The following is a 21,059-nucleotide window of genomic DNA, read 5'->3' as shown; positions in this document are numbered from 1 at the left end:
GTTACGTAAGAACTGTATAAACGTATGATGGTTAGTATTATTTGTTTGAGAAGCATTTTAGTAGAGTCTATTATGCTGAAATTTATTTTGTACATTGAGCTATCTTGGATTTTGTATGTTTCTTCATCTAAAGCCATCAATAAAGTAGTGTAGGGTTAAAAGTGGAAAAAAAATAGACCTAATTTATTATATAAGGGGCTCTACCGGGCTCCCTAAGAACTATTTTAGCAATACATTTTAAATGTCAAACTCTTGATACTCGTCGTTCTATACAGAATTGCGCTATTGGAAGGCAAAAAGAAGGGGCTATGTTGTATTTCTATTTATAATATATATATAATATTAGTATTTGTATTTTTATATGTTGTATTTTAAAAAATATTCTGCCTTTGGTAATAAATACATGTAACAGGAAACGAGAAAGTTAGTTAGAAAGGGAAATGTCTACCTTTATTATCCTGCAAAAAGCTAAAAACAAGCTTAAAATAACAAATTATTACGTAGAAACGAACTATCGAACTCGACCTTCCGAATTCCCAAATTGAGTAGCAAAAAAGCTTCACAAAAAGGGCGAAGTTCTAGTAAATAAACAAATTATATCGATCTCGAAGGCCGCTCAAAGTGTAATTGAAAAATACTAATAGATAAAATGGTAAAAAAACCCTTTCTCATGAGATTTTTTTGTTTGTTCCGCATGATTGAAGATTACGCTCGGGACAATTATAGAGTTCGTTTCTGTTACTTAATAGGTAGACTTTGTACTTTAGAACCATTATTAGTATAGACTAGTTCATTGGGGCTATACATGTCTATATTTTGAACAGGGCATGTATTTGCTGGGGCCTATCTTACGAATTAGTGAGAGATTTTTTTTGGGAAACGGTTAAAGGAGTAGTTTAATTGTTATAAGTGGAAACCTAAGAAGTTTTCTACTCAACTCATTCAGGCACTAAAATGAGTACCATAATACAATGTGCCGTAGGTATATATAAATAATATACGTCACATTGTATTATGTATGTATAAATAATACCTATACATATGTTAAACTAAAACCTTGCCCTCGTGGAAATACTTCTCGTGTAAATCCCGATCCCTCGGGGATTCCAGGATAAAGATTATGTGTTATTCTGGGTCTTCAGCTACCTACATACTAAATTTGATCGTAATCAAACGATTACGTAAAACAAAATTCGATACATACATACTCACAAACTTTCGCATTTATAATATTAGCAGGATAAAACCAGACCTAAAAGAATGTAAAAAAACCTAAAAGAATCCTTTTTGCATTCTTTTCTCAAAATACAAAACGTTTTTACATAATATATAAATTTTGGTACATAATACTATACTTAAACAAAAACAAAGAGCATTAAACTGTGAAGATTCTCATAATATTTAGTTAAGTATCGCTATCTCTTTCAACACGTGTTGCAAACTGTCTGAAGTATTGCCAAATGCAACGGAATTCCTCTCGGTTCTAATATTAATCATTGAATCTAATTTCAGTTCGTGTATTAAGGAAGTTTAACGGTCGGGCGAGGATTCTACACTTACATATATTATAGAGAAGTAATCTTTGTTGACTATGTTGTAATATGATCTAAGACTGTTTGTCCATCCATAAAAATATTGGACAATATTTTTCTATTCAAAAACATTTTCCTTAGCTAAGTCTACTTGTATATTATCTAGATTGGATTAATTCCTAAGGTTTGTGTAAAAAGTTCTTTAAAGAGTATCTTACAAAATTTTCTTGTTTTGGCAAAGATTCGAACCCGGTACTGATGATATGACGGTTATCTTTATCTTAAACTCTTGCATGTTCAATTAAATCTATATTTGAGTTTTCCCACGATATTTTCCACTGCTTTAAATGCAAAAGTTATTTATAGATAGCAAAATAAAAAGCAATTAAAAGATATGACAAGAACAGTAAATTATTTAATATTTATGATATTTTTTCTTCATTTGACGTAAACTCATGTCTTCGAAGGTAATTTAAATTCACTTGTAATGATTTTATCATCATAATAATGGCATTTAACTAGTTAAAAGTGTTTTATACTTTTATCGCAAATATCCGTTTTTTGTTTCTTTGACAAGACTCAAATATTTATACGCTTATTTAACAAATTAAACCAAAAAATTGAGTACTGAAAGAAGTCTAACAGCATAATCTATCAAGCCAAAAACCAGATTTACAGATTGATCAAATTTCTAGATTTTTTTTGAATGACCATCATTTTCAAGCTACATGGGATAGATTTCTCATGATGTTGAGTTCTGGAACACTCTGTATACTAACTGATGATAAGATATCAAATACTTAAACTATAAAAGTGTCCTATCAAGGATATATCAATCCCATTCTAAACCATTTCTACTACAATACCCATGGTCAAAGCACCTCACAATTTGTTCCACCATAATTCGGAAGTAACAAACCCAAATCGCAACTTCCTATAAAAAGTCATCCGTGAAATTGTATTTTATGCGTTCAGACGTGTGCCAATTACAGTAGTTCCGTGACCAACTGAATGACAACGCACATGACTGTTACATAGTATATTTAGTGGAAAATATGCCTTTGAATTAACCCAAGGGCTCGCTTTTCTATTGCTATAATTCCCCTTTTAAGATAATAAAGCGCTTCGATTCAGTTATCGGTAACAGACGAATTGTGCAATTTTTGATCGCGAACATTATTCGGTGTTTCCGCGCAGAATCGGTCTTCATAAAAACCGTTGTTGACAATGGCCTAGTCAAAAACAAATAACCCGACATAATATAAACTAACATCTACCTATATACACAGATTCCTTTATCGTATTAGCCAGGTCTATCAAAATAAAGTATTACCGAGAAAATTTTATTCCTTAAGATGTAAATATATGGAAAACTTAATACACATGTTAAAACTCTCGTAGTTTAGATGTAACGTCCAACTGCACAATGTCACGGGTACAAACTAGTCTATTAATAACAATAGTGTCACGCAATGCGTTGTTCAGTCACGTACAGACGTTTGTGAAAGGTAAACGATTTGATTTGTTTCCGCAAGGCACTACCGGCATCATTTAGATATTCCGTGCTTCCTATGGTTTTTGTCTAAAAATATTACAGCGTATTTGAAACCTAGCTAGACTGAGATTTTTATTTTATCGATCAGCCCAACTTCGTAGAAAAAAATAGTTTCATGTCAATTATATCACTGCACTCACTGGTCGGTAAACGATCTGTGGGTTAAGCAACCCTTGGCGCGGTCATTCCATACATGGGTGACCGCATAGTGGTATTTGAGCTGGCCATTGTCGTCGGAGGGCACGAAAAAAGTTGGTCCCGGCTGTTTTCTACTTAGATAACAGTCGTTAAGCCATGTCAAAGGCCTCTCGGGCGGCTTAAACAGCTTTGACACTAGGTTGACCACCAACCATACGACAAACAAACAAACAACAAAATAGTGTTGGATTGATAGGGCTGAATAATCGTGTTGAATTTCAACAAACATAACATTTAGTAAAGAAACACTTACGCATTTCATGAGGGCATGTAAACACAAGCCGCGCTTGATCAGCGTGGTGGACTCAAGGCCTTACTCTTCCTTCTTTTTGGGAGGAGGCCCTTGCCTAATTTAGGTAGCACACAACACAATCCCACTCATTCGAAAACCCAATCAAATAGCACAATAGTGGAAAATTTCTCAAAAATGTGCCAAAAGAAACTAGATAAGACTAGTATACAACACATTAAATACTGTTGCTGCCCCCAAATAATAACGTTCTCACGTTAATCAACTTGAAACTGAACAAATTCTGCTATAACTTCTTAGCAACTCGATTTATTACTGAAATACTAGGCTTTTAGTGTGTCTTTGGCTGCAAATTTTGATAAAGACAGCCTTCTGCATGCGTATCTTAGTTATTTATCACTGTCAGCTGAATTTTTTGCCACGACGCAATACAATGCTACTTTGATATGACAAAATCGTTGCTATTTTAGCAAAGATACTGTGTACAAAAAAATAATCATCAGGTAGTTGTCAACGGAAATAATCATCAGGTAGTTGTCAACGGAGATACACAAAAACCGCTGCAGTCAAACTATTTCAAAGAAAATTAGCAAAGTATCGACTCACAACTTTTCTTACAGCAGTTGTAGTAATAGCAAGATGACCATTTTAACTTACGTGTCATCAAAGATAAGTCTATCAAATGAATACAAATTAGAAGCAAAGAATCACATTTTAAAGAAAGAAGAAAGGAAAAACTTGTTTTTGTTAATTATCACTTAAATTACTGTGACAGCATTGCATTTCAGAAATATTTATACTCAATACAACCGTCGTTTTTCGTTAATATAACCGTCCGTCGCCTTTTGCAGAGAATCATCAACAAGTAAATAATTATTTTCCCTGACCCAATAACGCAATTCGAAACCTTGACATCACTATCACTACTTTACACAAAGACGGTTCATCTCCATATACAACCATAAAAATCGATGCAGCAGTTTAACCCTGAAACGTAACAGACAGATTTACTTTCTCAAACATTCATTAGTACAAACTACTAAACAGTATGTTACTAAGAAATGGTGCCAAAAACACTTTGGCACTGCATTTAATTACTTGGCAATAATACACGGATCTGAAACGTAGAGCACCAACTATTCCATAAACATTTGCCGGTGAAACGTCACTTGTTCTAAGAAATTTGTTCTGTGACGTCACAATACGCCGGCAAATGTTTTTGAAACGAGTTACAGTTGAATGGAGGTCTATTAGTCAGTGTGTGGTCTTGTCTAGGAAGATGTTAGGAATTTCTGTGTTTATTTGTGTGTGTGGTAACTGCGTAGTAAAATTGTTTGGGGTTAAGTTCTGTTGCTAAGGTGGAGTTTTAGATGGGTGATCATTTCAAAAACTAGTCTTGTGCGTTATTGTTTAAAAGTAAGAGGAACTTTAGTTAAGTAGGTTTCCACCTAGGATTTTTTTTACGTGTTCTGAGTCAAATAACAGAGCTTATATGTATATTATGATCAGGAGTCCGCATAATCTGTGATATCCATTACTTAAGCTTATATGATCACCCATCTGTATTCAGTCCAGGCTGTTGATCACTTAAACTTTTTTTTCAGTCGGTTTAGTTAACGTGCGTTTTGAATGTGTTAATGTGAATCTATAACTCAACATTGCAAATGATCACCCATCCGCATCCAGTCCCGACTAAGGATAGCTTAACTTTATTTTTCAGTTTGTCCGGTTAACGTGCGTTTTTATTGATATCAATCAGATTCTAATAATAACAGTTTATACGGAATCAAAGTTCAATTTCCTTATTGCTTTAATGAATGAATGGATTGAATTTTAGTTTTTTATGTTATTTGAGTTGATTGTTTTAGAAAAGATCTATTCGACAGGTATTTTGAGAGTGTAGAAGGTTACGGCTCTTGGTTCACTGTTTGAAACAAGTAAAGAGTAAGGTAATAGGTATCTTTAAATGGAAAGATAATTAGTACATTTCAAGGTTGGTGAAAGGTTGTGGTTTAGTGGTTACGGTGGTCGTTATGGAGTTATTAATGTGCAAGAGGATTCTGGATTCAATTCTTACATATTTGTCTGATATACAAGTAGTTGTCTACTCAAGGCCCGTCATTCCAGCCCAGCAGTTGACAGTAATGAGTTAAATTTGTTTTTATTTATTTATTTTTAATAGTCGTTTTGTAAAAGCCATTGCTCATGTTTTTTTTATTGTGGCAGTGCCTAAGTGATGCAAAAAATATGACACTACAATAAAAGGATTAGATAAACAAACTGTTTTATAAAAACCTGGTTATCTTTTACTAGTCAGTATTTGTACAAGCTTCCTAGGGAGCAGTAAATACGATAAGAACAAACCTTCAGAATGACTTGATTTGTTTATGTATTTACTACAAGTAAATAGATGACGATCTGAAAAGCATTAATTGTCAATAGGTATATTCATGTTTTCCTGATCGATATTCAAGGCCGAATGATAAAACGGCTGAATACATAGATATACTATTCCATTCCAAAAATATAAGATGCAGGACTGGGCTGTGTTTGTGTGCTGGAAGGTCAATAACCCCAACTATTGTATACATAATAAGACGGGATTCAAATCTAAAACTTCTTTGTAATTGCACTACCAACCGTGGCATAAAATAAATAAGTATTTAGGGAGGATTAACACGGTCGTCTGATTCCAAACTAAGTCAAGCTTGTACTATCAGTAACCAGATAACTGATAAACATAGTTATATAGATAAATTAACAACCAGGATCAGAACAAATGCTGGCGCTCATCAAATATTTGTCCCGGGTGGGATTTGAACCACGCGGGGCTACGGTTATTGCGGCGGGGTGACCACGTTAACCACTGCGCCAAACGTGCATATTACAGCAGTTAAAAAATAACTGCGCAATTGTCTAGTTTGTTATTTCTGATCTTTGTTAATTAAACTGGCCACCTTGGCCGAATATCGGCCAGGAGGACATTATTATTAATTACCGGAATAAAAATATAGTTTAAAACGATAAGTTACGTTCAGCCACAGCGTCGGCGCGTGTAGAGTCAGAAGTCAAGAGTTCAATCCGTGGGGGACAAACAATATTGATAGGGAGTGTGCAAGATATAGCAATATTACTTTATTTAAATATAATACTCGTAAAAGAACGAAGAATATCTTCCGGTCTAAACTTTCCTTGGGAGACCCATTAAGAAACACATTTTTCTATATTTTTTGAGTAATTTTGTCTTTTGTCCATATAAAAGCAGGTAATGTATTCTTCGACAATTTGACGGGCAACCGAAGTTTCTTTTAATTCTGCTGTGGTTCTCAGTAACAGACTATATGGTACAGAAATAACAACTCTATAACTTTGAAATAAGTTCAAAAGCTATTAGAAAGTTTCTCTCAAATCATCATCTACATTCTACTTGTAAGTTATCACCTTCATTAGCTCTTTCTGTAGTCCAAGTAACCTGATTATGTTCCAGTACTTTTCCATTTTGTATAATCTGTGTTAACCATCCAGTTACTTCATTTGCCCAGCCTATTTTTCTGTTTATTTTTGTAAAGCATTGCAGTAGAGTAGCTCAGTTTGCGCACTCATTCCAATCACCCACATACAAGGGGTGTGACTTTTGATAACAGCATAGTAACTGTCGCACAATTAAGTGTTGTCTACTTATTCGTATCTGCTAAAAAACATATTTACTCCGCTACAATCTGACGACATGTTATTAAACTCTGCCACCGGAATTAGTAATCTTTAAAACAACAATTTATTATTTCATACAAAAACAGCATGAAGTCTTAGTACATTTTATCTGTATGTGACGTCACGGCTCGATCCATTTGAGAGGCTCGTGTCTTAAGATTTGTGAACTTAAGCGCTAATTATCAAAAGAGAAGCTGCTTGATCATACATATTTGAAGAAAAATCAGCCCATTTGATACCAAGCAAAAAGTGGGTGTGATATTCTATTCCTTTGGCATTTTTTCTTAAATTAGTTTTCAAAACGACTATCTTTCATTATGGATTAGATAAACAGATCTGTAACGAGATTCTCTACCACTATCGACTTTCAACAACCGGCTATCGAGAAAATGGGTATAAAAATCTGATCAGCATCATTAGCGAGGGCCGTAAGAACTATTTTGGCTGTACATTTTAAATGTCATTCTCTCGATACTCGATAGTACCATCTGTACAAAGTTGCGCTACAGGATGACTGGCTTAGTAGGAGAAAGGCCTCATAGAAAACTTATTAATATTGACAATGAAGATACAGAGTGTCAGACGTAATATTTATTCTGGTTTCAGGAAGATCTGTATATAGAATACTATTTTAAGCTGCCATTAGTTTCCTTATTTAACTATTTACCCATCTCGCATTTCAACAACAAAAGCTTAACCTCGAGTATTGCAACTATCTTTAGAAATGCACTTATATAAATCAACAAGTAAATAAATACATGCAAAAATATATGTTTATATAAGTGACATACGCACAAAGATAATATTATTTACAATTACTGTTATCTGTGCATATGTCAGTTCTGGTATGATACGTCATCGGCGCGTGACTGAGAACAAAGAGGTTAAGCGCTGGAGTGAAAGGTCAGGAAAATGATGGGGTATGAACGGTGCATTTGAAAATTCTGTTGTAGTTCGTTGGTAAGGTAGAATTAGTATTGTTTTGGTAATCTGAGATATATACTCGTTTTTAAACAGTTGGTATAATAATAGAAATCATGAATAAAAATTATATCAATTGATTTAAATGACGCATATAGCGTAATTCAAGGTGATTATCTCTTTTTCAACTTTTTCAACAACACTTAACGGACGCTGTCAAACTGCTCAACGGATTTTGATGAAATTCCCAGATAGATAGTATATGACCTGGATTAATACATAGGATACTTTTAAGAGGAAGGTTTCCGAAGAGGATGTCTAGGACAGAGCGAAGGGGAAGAGAAAGACCAGAATGGCTGACCCCACTATCATATGGGATTCTTAGCATGGAAGAGAGGGAGAGAAAAAAAAGCATACTTTTTACGCCGGAATATCATTTCACAAGAACGAAGTCGTGGATAGAAGCAAAAATAACATAATTCAAAATCCATCACATAACGATACCCCTGTCCATTAATAGTCACTTTAGTTATAAATAGCGCTGTTAGTAACAGTCCTACAACAGGTACCGTAGCGCGATTCAGTATTCGGTACTATCGAGTATCGAAATTTTGACATTTAGAATGTACTGCCAAAATGTTTCCTACAACACCCGTCAGAGGCGCTGATCAGATCTTAATACAAAATTTCTCGATGACAGGTCGGTTGTCGGTAGTCGATAGTAGTAGAGAATCGAGCTGCCGATGTCTGTCATAGCACGTAACATAATACATTGTATAAGAAAGGTCTTTAGTTACCAACTCCCCACTAGCGCAGTTGCGAAAATGTGCAGTTGCTTCATGTAATCACTGCCGTCCGGTCAGACTGGATTCGATGCCGACCCTGACACACTTACCACTAAGATGAATATAACGTTTATACAATTTAAGATTTTCCGCTTTTATATAATATTCTTTTGTCTAGTAATATTCCAGAGTTTAAATAATTGTGTGAAGGTAAATAAAGGTCTAAGCCAATATTGCGAATAAAAAAAAAGTCTTCATTAATTTCGGTGTGACGCTGATAATATAATCTTTTATCTGGTAAAAATCTAGAATTTCAATTCTTGTGTTAATGGGTGAAGGTAAATAAAGGTCACATAAAAGAGTGGGTGATAATTTTCCCCGCGTTTGTAACACCTTTTACTGGTACTCTGCTCTTATTGGTCGTTGCGTGAGCCTATAACCTTCCCCAATAAATAGACTATCCAACAATATAATACTTTTTTCAATAATTCGCACCAGTAGTTCGTGAGATAAGTTCCTTCAACCAAACAAAATGTACAATTTTATAATATTAGTATAGATATAGATGCACGACTTTTTCTGACCAAATTCGCATCAAATACAAAGTGCAAAAATACGCCCATCATTTGATCACGTGATCTCAATTAAATTTATTTACACTTTCTGGTAACGAGGTGTGTCAAACCAAGTAATTATGATGAAATGTCCCGTCATATTGCTAATAAACTAAATACTAATAACTATAGAGTTATGTCGTATGATTGTATTATCGTGTTCCGCGTGTGCTCGTAAAATTCGGACGATGAGATAAAAGTTCGGTGGGCGTTTCATCTTATTTATTTAGCTAACTTTTGGTGAGTATATTAAAAAGTTTTGATCTTTTACGTGTGTAATACGAGCACAAAATTACGGCTTGCAGCGGTGGAGATAGGCATAGACCAAAGGATCTACGCTCCCTAGCAACTTATTGAGCTATTGAGAATACTTACTATGCCTTGATTATCATTTTAATCTCTTTCAAACGACAAAAACAGACCCTCACATGCTTATCAAAGCCTAGGGTCTAGAAATCAAAGCACGACGACGTCTACAACTCTACATTTTTTACCTCGGAGATGTATGACTCCAAACTTTCATAACCATGCAAAAATGTTCAATTACTAATTATATAATTTTTTAAGCTTAATAAAATGAATCCAGGAGTCTCGAGATACAATAACAACATGTACTTTCAATACTACAGTATAAAGCCAGTTATGCATCATACAAATCACTAATTAAGCAATAACAATTAGTTTAAAACATCACACCCATATTTCACGACTGTCATAGGGTGCGAGTTTATCCAAGTACTGACAATTAGCGACATTTAATACTACAGTGCAACTAAACATAGCTATTAGTTCCTAACCTAGATAAATACTCGGTCGCCTTGTCCCACTAAACATACTTGTACCGATAAATGTGCATCATACTTGGTCTTCCTTGAGAAGGTAGGCAGGGTAGCTACGTAATCACACTAATATTATAAATGCTAAATGATATACCTATATTGATACATAATAATACGTCTTTTTTCCATAGAGGTAGGCAGAGAGCAAAGGACGCCACTTTATATCTTTATACCCCTATTTCATGCAATGGTCTATAGATTTTGGCCCGAGGTAGGTTATAGATTTTATTTTTTAGGATCTAGTTATTGACTATCTTTTTTAACGTGCGTTCTTTCATGTTAACATTAAGTTATTAAGTTGATGCGGTTATTCCATTGACGGGTGCTAGCTTCATGGTATTAAAAGCGCCTGAACGACTAAAAAAAAGTTTCTGCTGCTGTAATATTAAGGCTTTCGAGAAGCTTGAAAGACTTAAATTCTAGGTTATCAAGTAGCCATATACATAGTGTTTTTTTAGACAGTCGTTAAGCCACGTCAAAGACCTTCCGGGCGGCTTAAACAACTTTGACACTAGGTTGACCACTAACCATACGACAAACAAACAACAACAGTAGCCATACGAAAGACAGATGACATATTACATCAGAAATAATCAAGGTTCTTGACCCCATTTAAAATCAAATCTGAAACATTGTTAACAGCTGGCAAAGAAGTTATTTTATTCATAATATTTTACGTAATACAAAAGACCTCGCGGGAACCTTAAACTGGTAACCTCCAATCAAATATATATTTAATTCCCAGGGTCTGCCTGAAAACAGACGCGGAAACCCTACCGGTTTATTTTGAACCAAATAATTAATGTGTCGAAATTAAAGTAATCGACTTATTTTCATTTCGACATATTACAAAAGATAAGTAATCGAATGAAATTGTGAACTACTTTATATGACTGTTTTAAGTATTATGTAGTATGTAATTCTTGTGAATAATGTAGGGGTACATTATTGTTATGGTAAAGTATTAAAAATATATAGGTACTATTAATAAAATATGTATACATAAGATGATATATTATATGTTCATCAATGCCACCCCATGATACAATCGAAGAGAATACATGTGAATATTTTAAATTAAATTAAAACTACCGGATTGATTGCCTTTTCGGTTTGGGCTAGTGAGAATATGAGTTCCAGGGTTCAGATCTAGTTAAACAAAGCGATCTAGTTAAATTATTCTTGATATAAGCCCGTATATTGGTATCGTGCTCGATATATGGCTATAGGCTCGACTATATTTATTTGTGTTATTTTCATTTGTCTTATTTTATTAATGGTTAAATACGGGTGTATTTTATAGTACTTTGCCAATAACCTAAGATACCTCATTATGTGGGCAGTGAAGTATAAACCAACCTCGATTATCTACCACTGTCGACTACCGACAACCGGCTAGCTATCGACATTTAGAATGACATATAGAATGTACTGCAAAAATATTTCCTACAACGCCCGTCAGAGGTGCTGATTAGATTTTCATACAAAAATTCTCGATAGCCGGCCGGTTGTCGGTAGTCGATAGTAGTAGAGAATCGAGCTACCGACAACCGGCCTGTCATCGAGAATTTTTGTATGAAAATATAATTAGCGTTGTAGGAAATATTTTGGCAGTACATTTAATCGACAGTACCGACTGTACAGAATCTACTCTAATCATTCATAAAAACCTCTACGGAATCGAGTGTAAAATGGTTTAAAACACGAACATACTCGTAATCAAATCTAGAGTCATATAAAACGGTTGTAAAGTGTTCCAATGACGTTTAACCGTGACCCATATTTATTTAATGCCGCGTTTAAAAGCGTCACTTCAAGCAAACATTCCAGAAAGACCAAGATTCTATGTCCTCATTTTATTTATAATCACATTTATAGAACGGCGGCTTTTGTAGACAATCGCGGCTGAAGATTTCTGAATGAAAAATTTGTACAAATTATTCTGTAAATTTTAGTCCTATTTTTGGCAGATTTCTTATTAATAAAGGAGTGATTTGGAAAGTTTTTCTTTATTACTAGAATTATTATATAATTTTCGTGAAAAAGTGGAGTTATTAAGTTTGTAAATTAGGGGGTAAGTCTTGCCTCAATCGTATGCATGCATTTCTTAAATAGATTTTTAGTAAAAAGATAACCTTTCACAAAAGTGCCCAACAATTACTACACTTCAAACTATGGTATTAATCAATATTGTTTAATATTGAAATGGGGTTTTACCATTTAAATATTAAGCAATATATCAACAAAATTATCGGTGATCTCTTACAAATTCGCATTATTATAGATATTTATCTAGAGTTACAACATTATAATACAGCTTTTCGATCATTCTACACAATAAAATCATTCATCAAACATTTTTAAATGCAAAAGCAAAACAATTTTTTCAAGAAAGTAAGAGTTTTATTCAAATAATAGGCAAAATCTTCTACAATTAGAACATAGTGACAATGAAATTTAACTCTAAAAATATACTACAATGCTACGCATTATGTTGATACGTAGTTAGTGAATAAATATAAAATTCGCAATAGATAACGGGTATTTCTGACACAATACTATGTAATATTTACTTATCTTCCAAATAAATATACGTCTGTATTATTTTTGTGCGTTAAATACACTAGTTCAGCAAATCTTTATATTTATAATTCTTCTGTTAGTGTGTATGTCACTGAACTTCTCCTAAACGACTGGACCGATTTTGATGAAATTGTTTGTGTGTGTTCAAGGGGATCTGAGAATGGTTTAGATTCACAATTTTCCGCTGGACATTGTTTTTTTAATTAATTTTTAATTTATTAGACAGGACAACGTCTGTCGGGTCCGCTAGTAGTTAAATAAAACATCGCAATGAAACCCTGCATTCCTGAGAAGTCTTAAATGACAGTACCTAACGGAATGAAAAAGAACTTTTCGACTCTTATTTAACCAGCGTGGTGGATCTAAAGGTGAGACGGAGAAATGAGACCAAATTTGAAGACCGCGACTATAACATTACTTACAATCGGTTTCCTGTCTCGGACTCGCTTGCGAACTATTACATATGCGTTACCTAAAGTCAAGTGACGGTCGCAGTCTTCGGTCGTGGCCTCATGTGACCCTCTCGTCTCTTCCGTGACGCGAACCGCCGAATTAAGCTATAACCACTCCTAATTCGATAGAAGACTCGTACCCAGCAGTGGGACAGTACCAGTTTATTAACTCAAATACTATCACCAAAATAATTCAACAATAGTCCTGCTTTCCGGGGATTTTCACAAAAAATATGTTAGAATTGAAATAAACTGAACTGTCACCTTGAATTTTGTCAAGTGGACCCGGGGGTCCAGTGGCGAGTAGGCTTACCCCCGGTGTCTGAGGTACATTAAGCGGTAGTTTATCTATTCAATAGTGTTTAAACTCATGTAAAAAAACGCAATTGAATAGATAAACTACTGTTAAAAGTACTCAGAAACCGGGGGTTAATGAAGCCGAACTAACAATGCCGCTATAGATTGTAGTCAAATGGACCGACGGGTCCAGTAGTGAATGACTTCAGATGACGAAACATAATAAAAATAAAATAAATTTAACCCATTACTGTCCCACTGCTGGGCAAGGGTCTCCTCCCGTAATGAGGGAGGGGTTAGGCCTTGAATCCACCACGCTGGCCAAGTGCGGGTTGGGGACTTTGCATGCCCTCAATAAATGTATTAAACAAATTTTTAGGCATGCAAGGTTTCCTCACGATGTTTTCCTTCATCGTTGAAGCATGTGACAATTATTTCTAATACCAAACATATTACTGCCATATTTGTATATACATAAGCGTAATCTTAACCTCAATATTGTTATTGTAGTTTAGGAATGTTCATAACAATTAGCCTGCGCATGCAATATTACTTTGTTTAGTATTTTACGAGTTGACCTAATTCTAACTACTAGTGCACTAGTGCAGTTTAGTTACATCACAAGTTCATACATCCATATTTACTATGCTTGACTAATATTATAAATACGAAAGTTTGTTTATTCGTCTGTTACGCTTAACTACTGGATCGTTTTCTAATTTAAGCATTGTGATGATGACTCGTGGTCAATCATAACCGTTATTTTAAAGCGATCCTTAAGTTATTAAATATGCCTTTCTTCAAACTATGTTAAATCGTTTTCCAGTCTCACTGCAAGCAGCTGAATGCTAATATTACATGGAGCGACTGCCTTTCATGCCTCCACAACACTACCTAAGTAAAGTTAAGACTTATCAGTCTTTTAAGCTTCTGACGACTGGTAAAAATTGTCAAAGATCTTTCAAAATTACAGCCAGGATCCACCACTTAACGTGTTTTCCAAAACATGGAGAAACTCGTAATGTATGAATAGCGAATCTTAACTCTCTTACTTGCTATACCCAGTAATCGAATCATTAACACCGCGTCGACCAGTAGTTACTAAGCAAAAAGTACAACATTCATAAAACTGACTTGTAAATTTCTAAAACACAAAATTATTTCCTAAAATGCTAAGCAAATAAGCGTAAAATACTTTAGAAAATAACTTTCATCGCATATTTGTTTTAGTAGATAATTTTAACAGTAGTGATAACATTACTGAAACAGTAAATATAACTAAGCCAAACTGAATGAAATATGTAATTAATACATTGTCATTCTTGTCATTGTTTAGAATATAACGCAAAATATATACATACAACATTATGTAGTACATACATACAAAATTAATTATACGTAACAATGAAATTCTCATGGGAGTAGGTAGAGACTAAAGTATACTATGCTACTTAGAACTCGTACGATTTCTACATTATATATTTTATAAAATCTAGCATAATAATTGTGTTACTAACTCCGCTCTAAAGAATAAACCGATTGAGATAAACAGTAGAGCAAGGAAGAAAGGATATAAGGCTTTATTTATATCCATACTTTAATAATATTTCTGTCTTCGGACCCCAAAGTCATTGCTGTCTCACGCCAATCCCCAGATATACATATGTCCATGCTGTCGCGCCAGCGTTTTCGTAGCCTACCTCGACGACTTTAATAATAAATATACTTATTAACATGTGTTTGTTTCTTACTTTTGACGTAAAAACGGCATTTCTGATTTAAATATAGTATTTTCGGGTGTTTAATTATGACTCGGGAAAAGACCAGCGTATATTATGCCATGCCACTCTTTCCGCGGATAGACCCTTGGGCACAGCTGTAACTAGAAGTCATTTTATTAATAGTTTCAATTACAATTATAATAATAGCTTTCATATTTATCTAGTTTAAATATAAATCTAACGTTTGCAGACTACGCCCTTTACCTTGATGATAAATGGAAACCCTTGAACATATTCCTCAAGATTTATGATGGGAAAACCTTATAGATAAATTAATTATTTATAACAAATACTTAGGGATGGGAAAATAACAATTTAATATTATTATTATTTATAATATAATTTTGAGCAGCTCGTGGCTAAGTATATATATAACAACAGCAATAATCTATACTAATCTATACTAATATTACTAGTTTCTTTGTTTGTTTGTTTGAACGCGCTAATCTCAGGAACTGCTGGTCCGATTTGAAAAATTCTTTCAGTGTTAGATAGCTCATTTATCGAGGAAGGCTATAGGCTATATATCATCACGCTATGGCCAATGGGCGCTGAGTGCCAGTAAAAAATGTTACAAAAACGGGGAAAATTATGACTCATTCTCTCTTATGTGACGCAAACGAAGTTGCACGGGTCAGCTAGTCTCTAAGATTAAGCTACGCTTGCTGAGGTTGTTTTGTTGATGGGTGACCAATGATCATATACTGACCGGTATTATTATACATATCGAGTTTTTCCTTGTTTCGGAAGGCACGTAAAATTGTGGGTCTTGCTTGTCATTTTCGAAGGTCTTTGACTAATAAAAAGGACAATACTGAATTAAGGAATCGGCAGAACTGAGCAATATATAATTAAAAGCCTTATAAAAGTGTATGGACATAAACCAACCTTTGATCCAATAACATCCACCAATTTAAATATATTTTTCGCAAATTAAACTTAATTCGGAAAAATAAAAAATAGCATAATATTAGTCCTATGCAAACAAAGTCATGGTCAAGAGCTCGTTATGCATTAGGCTTTAATCATATTAGTATATTCAGCTAGTACAGCAATGGCTGCCTTTTCTGACAATAGTGTGAATTCCTTAGATTGAAAATCCTCGTACCTATAATCTTAATGCATTATAACAGATTTTTGTTCTATTTCCAGGGTAAAAAGTAATCCTTTCTTTCAATCCAGGTTGTAAACTATTTGTGCGATTCATGACATAAAAACTTCCGCAATTATTTTAGTAAAATTTGTTGAACAATGATTCGAAGTGAAGGAGAACTTTCTAGTAAAAGCCTGACTAAGCTGAATATCCTAAGTCAGCGGCTAACAATACGCTTTATGGACACAGTACGATTGCGGAATATTTTAATACTCTATTTGTATTCTCAATATAGTTTGATAATCCGACGTCAATCGTAAAATCTTTGTTGACTGATCGTTGCTAACGGCTATCGCAGACATAAAACTATTTATCTGTGCATCTTAATTAATGCAGACGTTATAATCCTATTTTTATGGTGCTTGCAAGACTCATGAATGGAAAACTAGGTTTAAAACGTATCCTCATAAAACATATTTCAGTGTTAGTAATCATCATCGTTATATCATGTCTGAGAATTGCTTAAAATAAATCTTGAATAAAGCAATTACGAAAGAAAAGCAAAGAGAAGTCAGGGCCTACTCTAATTTCGAGAAAAAACCCTAGTCGAATAGTTTAGAAAATGATAGACTTTTATTTAGCCCGATCTTATTTAGCCTTTAAATTCAGATGTATTTGTTTAAACCTGTTGAATAAAAACATACTAAAACAATAGTTTTATAAGAGCAGTGAACTACAAGTGATATTTGTAAATATACGATACTTATGGCATTTAAACAATATAGTTGTCAATTTTAAAGATCTGTTGAAAAGAGCGTGCACATCTACCTGCAAACTTTTTTTACAACAGCATCCCTTACCTGAGTCTTTAAATACACAAACAAAACCAGTAGGTAGGCCAGTAGGGTAGTTATTCTTCGAAACTTATCCTATCCCTTTATTATTATTTATGAATAAGACAATAAAATCAAAATTAAATCATTTATTCATTTAGGTCAAATGCTGGCACTTATGATAGTCAATGATACAGAGAGTGAATTTACCGTCAGTTCGGAAAGTAGGGCCAATTAGGAATTACTCTTATGTCGCGGGGACTTTTACAAACATACAATGGACACAAAGTACAACAGACCTGAAACCGCTATTTGTGGATTGAACCCACGACCTCTCGACGCAATGAAAACTTCGCGGCGACCATAACCACTGCGCCACGGAGGCAATCAATAAGTATTCTTTTCAATCGAAATATCAGGACGAATGGCATCCTGGTGACAAACAACATCCGCGATCATTCGTCCCATTAAATAACTTAGACCTTAGACATCAACTTACACATACGCAAAGAAAACAGCAAGACAATCATGATCAGTAAATTTCCAAGTCGGAAGAGTCGAAAAAATCTAGAAATTAATTATCGTACTTTGAACTTAGCTATCGATACTAGCATACCCATCTCTATAGCGTGCGTACGCGCCGGTTGCAGTACAAGGGACGTTCCGCACTCACTCAGTTATAACCGACCGCGCGAACTAAACACACGTATATTAAAAATATCGAAATATATTTCTTGCGTTCGTTACAAGTGGTTTTTGTGAAATTCAGGTGATTATTTTGTTATTAAATAATTATTTTTATGTGATTAAGTGTTTTTGTGTTGTGACGGTGTTTTGTCGGTATGGTTTTAAAGAATTATTTTTTTGGAAATTATTTTTGATTTTTTTTCATATATTTTTTTACTGCCTAGAGAGGGTTATAGTAAAAACGTGTGATAATAGAGCAATAATTTTAGGATTATTATGACTTCACATTTATTAATTACACACAATTACAATTATTTTGTATTTAATGCAATTTTAATGAGATAATTCATAAGCTATTATAATTGGATAAAGGATGTATAAATCGATCATATTTTAATTGCTTTTTTATTACCAAATACGCTAGTAAAATCATTCATAAAAATTAAATACTCTTTTTAAAATGATTTAATATTACAATAGACTCATAAAAAAGAAATTGTGTTTCTAAAATACGTAATATTTTTTCATAACCTAAACACATTTGACGTTTAATTATCGTTATTAAGACACTTCCTGAGAATCGAACCTCATTACGACCACTACCAAAGTGATTGTACAGTAAAAAACTAGTCAAGATAATGATCTTTTATTAAAGAGTTATTGCTAAATATGTACTCAGAGAAACATATTGAAATTGTTGCTTAATAAAAGTGAATGTATATAGTATACAATATACTTACTAAATAACATACAAATCATACTATTATTCAGTTATAAAAATCTTCTTTTTAAAGTTTTTCATACAAGTATTTTGTAAAAGAAAATGTATTTTCTTCTATGAATGTTTGAACCGACTTCAAAAAAGATTGTTTTATGTTTGTTACAAAGGAGTCAATTTATATCTATGTTTCATGCCAATATGTCAACTTTAAGACAGTATTTTATTACCACTTTGATTTCTTATAAGAGGTACTTCAATTTTTTATTTAGTTATAAGTACTTAGTTCCTCAAAACAATAAAGTTATATAACACTGGAATTTAAATAAGAAAAAACCGTTTACAAATATGTTCCAACTTACAGAAACAAAAAGTACTTATAACCTTTATCATCTGACAAGATCGAGATGAACTCTCGTTCCTTTTACATTCTTTGAGTTTATCGACCGCTTTTAAAGCTTACATTTTATACTGTCTCAATATTAATACTACACATTATAAAAAATAAAATATCCCTACTTATTTAATGTACTTATGGATAGGGGTTAACCTACCGTCAAAGTTGGTTAAACTTGACTTTTAACTTGCCCTTCGAAGCACTCAGATGCTTAAATACCACTAAACGGCTTCTCACCTGTGAAATATCCTTGCTAAAAGTGACTTAACCTGTGATAATGGACAGAGTATAGAATAAGAGTTGGGTTTTCGTAACGTGTCCGGTATATGACAATATGCTCGCCCCTTATAACATGGGATTGATATTGTTAATGACGAAACATGGGAGTGTTTCATGCACCTCTGCCTACATTTTCGGGTATAACAGACGTGGTATGTATGTATGCATGTTTGTATGTATGTTTGTATATAAGTATGGATGTATGAATGAAATCATACTGTGATGCCGTGACTGGAATTCCCAAAGGGGTGTATTGATACGCCCATATTTGGTATAGCAAAATGTATATAGTTTATGTCTTAAATATTTACATAGTGTGACCACAATAACAGTGACTGTAGTTTAAAGCTTTTAGAATAAACGTGCTAATTAATATTATTTCGAACAAATGGAGCATAAAATTGTTGTTTTCATGATACAGCAATGTATAATCATTTCACAATTTACGAATTTGTTTCAGACATCTTTTTTGTATACTTAGTTATATCTTTTTATGCTTAATTTATTAATAATTAGTATTTTATCGTTAATTCGTCTGTGTAAAAATAAAATTACATCTATAATCACATATACGAAGATTTTAACGGCCTCCATGGCTTAGTGGTTAAGGTGGTCGCTACGCCTCTACCGCGCGTCTAGAGGTCGTGAGTTTGATTTCCACACAAACAAATATTTGTGCGATCAACAGTTGTTTCGGGTCTAGTTGTACTTTGTGTCCATTTGTTCGTATGATTGTAAAAGTCCCCGCGACACAAGAGCATTTCTTAGTGCGGGAGTTGTCTTTTAAATGACCGAAAAAATACTTAGTATAAAAAGTGCCAACTTACTATCAGTTTGTCAAATTTCATTAGCAAATTTTTATTGAAAGACTTAAAAATATCCTCAAGAATTTCGCATTTATAAACTTTAGTAAGACAAGTCAAACACAGCCTTTAACTTACACTTTATAGTCAAAATATCTTATTATAAAGGTACATACATTGTTTATACTCTAATATAACTACTTAGTACTCCGTACCCGTCCACTGGCTGACCTCACCTACCTAGGGCTAACGGTAACCACAGATTAGATCGATCGCCTCATTTTTTAAACCGCCTGTAAGAGATCCGGCTAACGACTGGTTAACGGGAAGACTTGCATTTTGATCGTTTTGATAAAAAATATGTATGATCGGTGATTAATATTACATACATACAAATAATCACGCCTTCTTCCCATAGGGGTAGGCAAAATATTTATGATCAGAAGGACATTATGATCGGTGAATAATATTTTAACTGACTACAAAAAAGGAGGAGGTTCTCTATTTGCTGATTTTTTTTTATATGTTCACCGATTTCTCCGTCAATTCTGGACCGATTTTGAAAATTTTTTTTTTGGTAGGTCGGGAAAAAAATGCATGGGTCGTAACTAGGGGTGATTCTTGGCCTTTATCTCCACCCATAAGAGTGGGGTCTGATTTTATGTATGTATATTGTATAACTGTTTAAGAATTATTCTGGGAATGACTCCCACTTGACTTAATAAATAAAT

The 21,059-nt window shown here is 33.7% G+C and overlaps 1 protein-coding gene across 2 annotated transcripts in view; it reads left to right on the top strand.

The window, feature by feature from the left end:
- LOC142983791 (facilitated trehalose transporter Tret1-2 homolog) overlaps positions 1 to 21,059 on the top strand; it is a 73,419-nt gene that overhangs the window by 25,819 nt on the left and 26,541 nt on the right. The window contains exon 1 of one of the 2 annotated variants that reach the window (XM_076130851.1): positions 18,059 to 18,213. The exons of the other annotated variant lie outside the window; for it this stretch is intronic. The gene's annotated coding sequence lies outside the window, so the exon portion shown is untranslated. Of the gene's footprint in view, positions 1 to 18,058; positions 18,214 to 21,059 lie in introns of those variants that run through there. 2 annotated transcript variants of the gene reach the window in all.

The sequence above is a fragment of the Anticarsia gemmatalis genome, chromosome 25 (genome assembly GCF_050436995.1).
Source record: "Anticarsia gemmatalis isolate Benzon Research Colony breed Stoneville strain chromosome 25, ilAntGemm2 primary, whole genome shotgun sequence".
NCBI classification, from domain to species: Eukaryota; Metazoa; Arthropoda; class Insecta; order Lepidoptera; family Erebidae; genus Anticarsia; species Anticarsia gemmatalis.
Note: the sequence above shows the minus strand (reverse complement) of the source record. Positions and strands in the feature narration are given on the sequence as shown.